Here is an 8,841-nt window from a genome sequence, read left to right on the forward strand (position 1 = left end):
TAATTGTCTCATCTGAACCCCCGAAAAAAAACTGACGATATATTGAAAATATCATGTTCCATCTGCCTAACAGATTTTAAAACCTTTTCAGGATTCAGCTGGTTATTTAGTTTATGGATCTCGTCAATTTTTTCTTGTAAGATGGTCCAGTTTGTCGTCATTTTTTGTCAACAAATCGTAAGTCTCAATGAAAAGAGGCAAATTATCAAAGTTTCTTAGTAACTTGAGTTAAGGCTTCAAAATTCTCTAGTGGTATTTGACTTTTTGATAAGTTGGTTATTTTTTCATTTAAATATCTTAAGCTAGATATCACATATCGTACAAAAAAATCTTAGATGGGACAATTTTTGTTCCAATAAGGCTTTTGTGGTGGACTTATTTAGCCCCGTGCATCGCATACAGAAATTTCTGCGGCAATCTCCATCGCAACGCAATTGATTATATTTATCTATATCCGCAAACTTTGCAAGGCAATTGTCACAGTTGTGGAACATAGTTTCAAGGTTAGATATGCAATAAACTGGGTCGAATGAAAATAAACAAAAAATATAAATACTCAACTAGTTTCACAAGACTTCAAAACAAAATAGTAATAAAACAAAACATTTAAACAATGAGCAGCTGGCCGATGCAAATCCATTGTAGTACTACTGAGCATGGTTCCGCGGAACCAGGGCCCGGGTCCCCCTTTAATGCGTTTTTTGCTTCTTTTGTTTCTAATTTGATGGGGACATTTTGAACTACACAAGTACACACATAGGAAATGTAACTGCTTAATAGATTTTAATTTTTGTGTAGGTACCTACTTATAAATAATAAAAACAAAGAATACCTATTCCTCAAAAAATTTGAAAACAAAATTTATTGAAATACAGGGAACCCTGTTGTAAGGTTCCTTACATGTTTTACCTGCTTTCCAAAGCCCATGTTTCAATATTATTTGTAAAGACTAACCGACAGGGCCTGCTTACACATGATAACTCAAACACTTGTATATTAGTAAGATTCATGAATAAGATATAGGTCAACTACAAAGTTGTAAATATGCATTGCAAGTTTTATATGGCCATAAAAATAATCCCAATACAATAGGCTCGATAGTCGTATTTATTGAACCGTCATCATTCAGCCTGTTCTTTTATAGAGGTAGGTAATTCTTAATAATTGAAATTAAGTTCCCCGCCAGGGTTATCCAGGGGTTTTTTTGATATATTTTTAAGCGTTTTATCTCCCTAGAGATTTGTATTTAATTATTTAACTTATTTATAAATGTATCATAATATGCAATTACAGAATCTATATATACTGATAACAATCTTTGTGATATTTGCAATGAAACAGCGGACTTGGATCATATATTTTTTAATTGTAAGAAGTACACACATCAGTCGGACATTCTTACAAAAAATTTAAGAAGTTTAAACGTTTACGGTCCCTATAATGTTATGTATCTTTTGGCACTGAGTGATAAACGTATTTTTGATTTTATTTTGTTTTTCCTATATGACTGTAAAATTAAGTTATAGAATGACTAGATTAGGCTTGTAACCTTAAATGTCTTTCCTTTTGATTGCCTACATCCCAGGCAACCAAACGACGTTTTTATAACGTAGATAACACGTCATAAAAATGACCAATTAACGTGTTTCTATGACGTAGTACTGACGTTGAAAATCACGTGTATTTGTCTCATCGATTTGACGTCATAATTGTGACGATTTTAAAACGTAATCGTATCTACGTTTTTTTCACGTCGGTAAAATCACGTCTTTAATACTTTCAAAAAGTGACCTCTTTCAGATGTTTCAAAATAGTATAAAAATAGGTACATAACATGAAACCTATAGGCCTACGTCCCATGTGTCGAAGATATAAGTACTACCACTTGTTTAAGATCGCTTGTACGCTAGGCTAGAAGCATAATTGATTCTGCATGATTGTACCAGCCCTCACATTTTAGAATTTTCACTAGTTATATATACCTACTTACTGTGTCAAAACTGAAACAACATATATATGAAACTAATAAATAATTTATTAACAAGTTATCCAGCATACTAATATCTTAATTTAACGCTGTCTTAATATCTTCATTTAACGCTTAATTAAAAACAAATAAACATAACCTCAAATAGTTGTCAAGAAGAATTACTGCATTAAACTAACTCACTGAGCAAAACACATAAAAATCGCTTAATTTACACGTTTCTTCAACTAAATATCTAAATGAAAAGTCTTATTTTATCACACAAGGCACAAACCACGTAAACAATAAATGAGAAATTTATCATGAACATTTAGCGTTATCTATACCTAAACGAAATTGTTTGGAGTCAATACAAACAAGCAAGCTCCTCCCAATTTTGTGACGTCAGACTTAGGCTGTCTGAAATTAAAACGTTTTTTAAACGTAATTTTAAGGTCATTAATCTTACGTATTTAAAATCACCTACAAAAGACGTCTATATGACGTAATGTTCAAACACGTGTTATATTCAACCAAAAACTGACGTTTCCTCAACGTTATATGACGTCACTTGGTTGCTTGGGATGCCTGCCTTACCGTGTGGGGTGGGTATATAGGTAATCAATAATTAAGAAAAAAGAAAAACCCTTGAATGAGAAAAGTGTGACCTTTGTCCTTATCCCATAATTTTTATTAAGATTAATTTAGCAAAAATTCACTTTGAAAATAAAATGTTTATTATATCTATTCTTAACAAAAAGGTCGGTTAGACTTAGATAACCTTAACTTAGATTAGTAATTAGATAGTTTAGATAAGATATATATTATGTTTATGTATGTACTATTTACTTTGTTTCTGGCCGCATGGTCTAATCCTAAAGCCAATAATAATAATAAAAAAATCTATATATTTTGTTGATATACATTTTATTCCACTCATGTGCTCATGTTCACTTTTTAAAAGCTGTGTTAGTTTTCCGATATTAATGAGGTTTTTAATCATAAGGTTTTTAATTATGACTGGAATTTTGGATGCAGAAAATGTTTCGAGTTTCATTAATTATAAAAACGGCTGTAGTAAAGTGATCAATCATGTGAGTATGAAAAACGATAGGATAAATATTAATTTACTGTTTTAACAGTCTATTGTTTTTTTTTTAAGTTTCTAACATCAAAAGTAAGTAAATTTCAAATAAAATAATGTTGGTATCTTTTTTTTTTGGTTGGTAAAAAAGTCGTGAAAATCACTTTCTAATTAGCATCCGAAATGATATTAATCACGAGTGTATGCAAAACTTGAACAGACATATCTTATAACCAATTTTTGTCTTCAGGAAAACAAAATGTCCAAAATATTCAAAATAGCAAAACCTATATATTTTTTATACTAGTTAAGATTTTTGGTATCACCAATAATTAATAAAGTTATTTTGAAAAAAACAAAAATTTTTCACAAGTGTAAATTTTTTTAATTTAAAACCAAATTGTTTTCAAGAATGAGCACTTTGAAGCGGTAAAACTTACAGATCATATTAAGCAATACATCAGTCAAGGAACTTGTGAAGTGGTAACGATTAATTTCATTTGGGATGCTAAAGGGAGTGATTTTTACGATTTGTTTACCAAAAAAAGTGTCCAACTTTATTTTGAGCGTTACATAGTTAATATTGATGCTAGAAGCTAAAAAATGACAAAAATATATTAAGAAAGTTTTTCTCGAAAATTGATTCATTTTTAGTTATTTCACGTTGAAATATTCGATTTGGAATTTGCCGAATAAGAACCTACATTTCATGACCTACTTTAAACTCAGACTTTGTATATACGCCATATTTTTCACTTTTTTATTAAACGCTTTTCTTTAGTTCAATCGTTTGTGTCAAATCTTTAGACGTTAATTTGACTGCCTTTTTTTTTCAATGCAACTGAATGAAAATTTGCAGATATATGCATTCGCGGGAACAATACACGAATAGTCAATCAATTTTTTTATGTTTATTAACTGTTTAAATAAAAAAACGATTTTAATGAAAAATGCTTAAATTCTCTGTTTTTTTACAATGAAGAAACTTGAAACTTGAACTATACATAATTTCACTTTTTACGTTATGCTTCATAAATAAACAATAGTTTCAAATTTTTTGCCGATTCCGACTACTTTTCATGCTTTTACATCATGTGTTTTATACAGTGCTAGTCAAAAGTCCGTACCCCCCCTCGTATCTTTTGAACGGTTATACATATAATAGTGAAATTTGGAGGGAGGAAATAAACGGACGTACGCTTTTTAACTAGTCATGACAGGTGACGTAATAGTGACAGATGGCTTTACAGCGCCACTGTGACAGATAATTTTAAATGGGACCTTATGGCAAGTGACACCTCATTTGAAAGGTATTGAAAATATCTATTCAGTCATACAAATTTTTTTGGGCTTAAGTTGATTTTGATTTTGGTGAATAAATGAAATAAATATAACTTTGTAATTTCGCATTTAATTATTAAAAATTCAAATGTCCGCCCCTGGTTATTTTGTCAAAAAAGTTGACACTTTTCAGCTCTCTAGTAGTTTTTACGTCATCGTCAACCTTTTTGACAAGTAACCATAGGCGGAGGTTTGAATTTTTATTAATTAAATGCGAAACTACAATTTTTTATTATTTCATTTATTCATCCAAATGAGCTTAAACTCAAACAAAATTAGTAGAGCTGAATGGGTATTTTCAATACCTATCAAACGAGGTATCGCTTACCATAGGGTACCATTTAAAATTATCTGTCACAGTGGCGCTGTAAAGTCATCTGTCACTTTTACGTCACCTGTCATGACTAGTTAAGAAGCCTACGTCCGTTCATTTCCTTCCTCCAAATTTCACTATTATAAGTATAACCGGTCAAAAGTTACGAAGGGGGGTACGGACTTTTGACTAGCACTGTACATATATTTTAATAAACATGATGATATATTTTAATGTTTGAAATGCGTAAGACTAACAAGTAAAAAAATAAAAAATTATGAGAAAACAATTTTAAGAAACGCTTTTCTTGTAGTTACGAGTGACTACAATTTAAAATATTATAAAAAAACCACTAAAAGGCAAAAAAAAATCAAACTCAAAGGATTATTCGAAATAAACTGTCAAACACATTTGTTAAAAAAATTGAAAAAATCTAACACATTCGTTAAAGAAAAGCGTGGGGTGCGTCTTCATCGAATAAACGGTTTTCGCCCCACGATTTTCTTTAACGAATGTGTTAGATTTTTTCAATTTTTTAACAAAACTGTTTGGCAGTTTATTTCGAATAATCCTTCGAGTTTGAATTTTTTTTATTTTTTGCCTTTCAGTTGATTTTTTTATATTTTTAATTTTAGTCGCTCGTAACTAAAGAAAAGCGTTTCTTAAAATCTTTTTTTCATATTTTTTATTTATAAGCTATATTTTTACTAAGAATATTTTTTTTCGATAATATACCTACTTACTTTTTGAGGGTATTTGCGAAAAACCGTCTCAAAACGTGTTTTTTTTTTAATGAACATATTCACTCACAAATAATTCGAAAAATATTGACTTAGTCAAAAACTCTATAGAACTTAAAGGTTGCTGAGAATTAGTCAGTTTATCCAATTTCGGTCTTATCTTGAACGTATCTTTTTCACCCGAGAAGGGGTAAACATACCTAGGGTAGAAGCGCACATTGCCACAATAGGTATCACTTTTGTGTGACATGTTAGCTATGTGTATGCCAAATTTCATCTCAATCCGAGCAGTTCTTTAAAATGTACAGCAAAAACCGTGAGTAAATGGACTATAAATTAGTTTAGTTTTTATTATATATTTTATGATATATGATGATTTATATTTAATGTTTTAAGCGGGGGCCCGCATCCCAACTGGAACCAGGGCCCGTTGATCTATCAGTACGCTACTGTGCAAATCAAAACACATCCGAATGATTTCGCGGCCAAAGACTTACTGAACTTCCACAGTAATCAATGGAGTTGCACACATAGTATACGAATATGTCATTTCTTCTTCCTATATCCATAGAGTTACTACGAATTGAAGAGAAATATTGCCCAGCAGAGTAAGATCTATATCATTGCAATGTCTTACACCGCTTCAGAACAGTTATTTTCTGAGATGTTGTTTATGTTCTGTGACAAAAGAAGTTGCAAAATCTGTTGACAACTTCATCCCAGTCTCAGCAAGAGTTATGCTCATACAACTGAAAGCAAGACCAATCGACATCAATATAATTCAATATAATTCAAGTGTATGCACCTACAACAGAAGGAACAGAAGAAGATGTAGAAGAACTATACCGTAGCATTGATGAAGTCGTGAAAAGGTTGAAAAAGTAAGACCTAACAATTGTCATGGGTGACTTCAATGCCAAAGTTGGGGCTAGCAAAACATCATCTGCAGTTGGACCATTTGGACTAGGAAACCGGAACGATCGGGGTGTACATTGGAAATTTTTGCGGAAGCAAATCAATTAGTAATAACAAACACCTGGTTTTAGTTACACCCAAGGAAACTGTACACCTGGAAATCTCCACAGGATTCTGTGGGAAGGATTGTGAGAAATCAGATTGATTACATACTAGTAAATAAGAGGTATAGGAACAGCTGTACATATGTCAAAACATATCCGGGGGCAGACATAAATTCTGATCATGTACCAGTTGTAGGTAATTTCAAAGTCAGAATGAAGAGGGTTACAAGTAAGTCGATGAAGAAGTATGATATTAGAAAACTGAAAGATCCCAATGTTCAACTGAGGGTGAGTGAAAACCTCAATACAAAGATGCTAAAATGCAGAAATGCAGGAACTATAGATGAAAGTCTAACCATCATACAAGAAACAGTGAGAAAAATAAAAGAACAACACCTGAAGAAAGATACAGAGAAACGGAAATCATGGATGACCGATGAAATACTCGAGCTTATGGTTCAGAGAAAAAAGAACAAAGAAAATCTCAAGGAATATAAAAGAATACATACCATCGTCAGAAGAAAGATAAGAGAAGCAAAAGAGAAACAAAAAACAGAACAATGTCAAGAAATAGAGGAGTATCAGAGTCGATATGACAATTTCAATGTCCATCGAAAGGTGAAGGCAATAGCTGGAAGGTTCCGAAAACGCAGCAGCGGAAAAATAACAGATCATGAAGGCAATCTTGCCATAACCAAAAAAGATAAAAAGAAAATATGGGAAGAATACTTGGGGAAACTTTTCCACGACCTTAGAACAGGAAAAGAACCCACCATTGAAGATAATTCAGGTCCCGAAATTCTACCAGAAGAAGTAACCACAGCCATCAGACAAATGAAGGATGGAAAGGCACCGGGACTTGATGAAATACCTGCAGAACTGCTAAAGCTATTAGATGGAGCACAAATAAAAATAATAGCTGAAATATTTAATGACATATACAAGGCAGGAAAAATACCAGCAGAGTGGCTCAAATCTGAGTTTGTACCGTTGCCCAAAAAACTAGGAGCAAAATTTTGTGAAGACTATAGGACCATAAGCCTAATGAGCCATCTTCTCAAGCTGTTTTTAAAAGTCATCCATAATAGAATTTACCGAAAATGCGAAGAACAAATTGCGCCCAATCAGTTTGGATTTGTGAACGCCGTTGGTACGAGGGAGGCTTTATTTAGCGTGCAGGTGTTGTTTCATAAATGTAGAGATGTCAGCTGTGATGTTTTTGCATGCCTGATTGACTACAAAAAGGCTTTCGATAGAGTCCGACATGAACAAATGATGGAAGTGCTGAAGAGGACCGGGATTGACGGAAGAGACCTGAAAATAATAGCTAACCTGTATTGGAATCAATCAGCAGTGCTCCGAATAGATGGAGAATATACAGATCAGGTCAAAATCTTAAGGGGAGTGAGACAGGGATGCATAATTTCACCGCTGATATTCAATCTGTACTCAGAGCACATTTTTGAAGAGGCTCTAAAAGATATTGATGAAGGCATCTCAATAAATGGAGTCAAGCTCAATAACCTGCGATATGCAGATGATACAATAGTGTTTTCCAATACCATAGAAGGGCTGCAAAACTTAATGGATAAAATAACTGAAACCAGTAGAACATATGGACTAGACATAAACACCAGCAAAACCAAGCTAATGATCATCAGCAAGCAAAACATAACTGGAGTAAATCTGTATGTGAACCAAATGAGAATTGAACGTGTCTCACAATACAACTATTTGGGAACTATAATCAATGAGTCATGGGACAATACTCAAGAGATTAAATGTCGCATCGGAAAGGCAAAGAGTGCATTCTTGACTATGACCTCTGTTCAAGAGCCATGACATCACTCTAAAAACAAAAATAAGGCTCCTTAAGTGTTACGTGTACTCAGTTCTTCTATACGGAGTAGAAACGTGGACATTGAAGGCGGAAACTCTATCGAAACTTCAGGCTTTTGAGCTATGGTTGTACAGAAGGATCCTGAAGATACCATGGACAGACAAAGTCACCAATGAAGAAGTACTACGGAGGATGAACACAACCGCAGATTTAGTCAACATCGTGAAGGGCCGTAAGCTGCAGTACTTGGGGCATATAATGAGAAATCAAGGCAGATACGGGCTACTCCAGTGCATTTTACAAGGTAAAATTGAAGGAAAAAGGGTTCCAGGACGAAGAAGAATATCCTGGCTTGCTAACCTGAGAGCATGGTATAGAAAGACCTCAACACAACTATTCCGTATAGCTACTAACAGAGTCATCATAGCCAGAATGATCGCCAACGTTCGGAACGGACAGGCACCCTAAGAAGAAGAAGATGTTGTTTATGGTGCTACACGTTAGAACTGAATGACTTGTCAGAGAAAAAATTTGGTGA

General features: G+C 33.2%; 1 protein-coding gene across 1 annotated transcript in view; it reads left to right on the plus strand.

The window, feature by feature from the left end:
• Positions 1-8,841, plus strand: part of LOC126889995 (uncharacterized) — a 241,029-nt gene that overhangs the window by 157,242 nt on the left and 74,946 nt on the right. The window lies entirely within an intron of this gene.

This window comes from Diabrotica virgifera, chromosome 8 (assembly GCF_917563875.1).
Source record: "Diabrotica virgifera virgifera chromosome 8, PGI_DIABVI_V3a".
In the NCBI taxonomy this organism is placed as follows: domain Eukaryota; kingdom Metazoa; phylum Arthropoda; class Insecta; order Coleoptera; family Chrysomelidae; genus Diabrotica; species Diabrotica virgifera.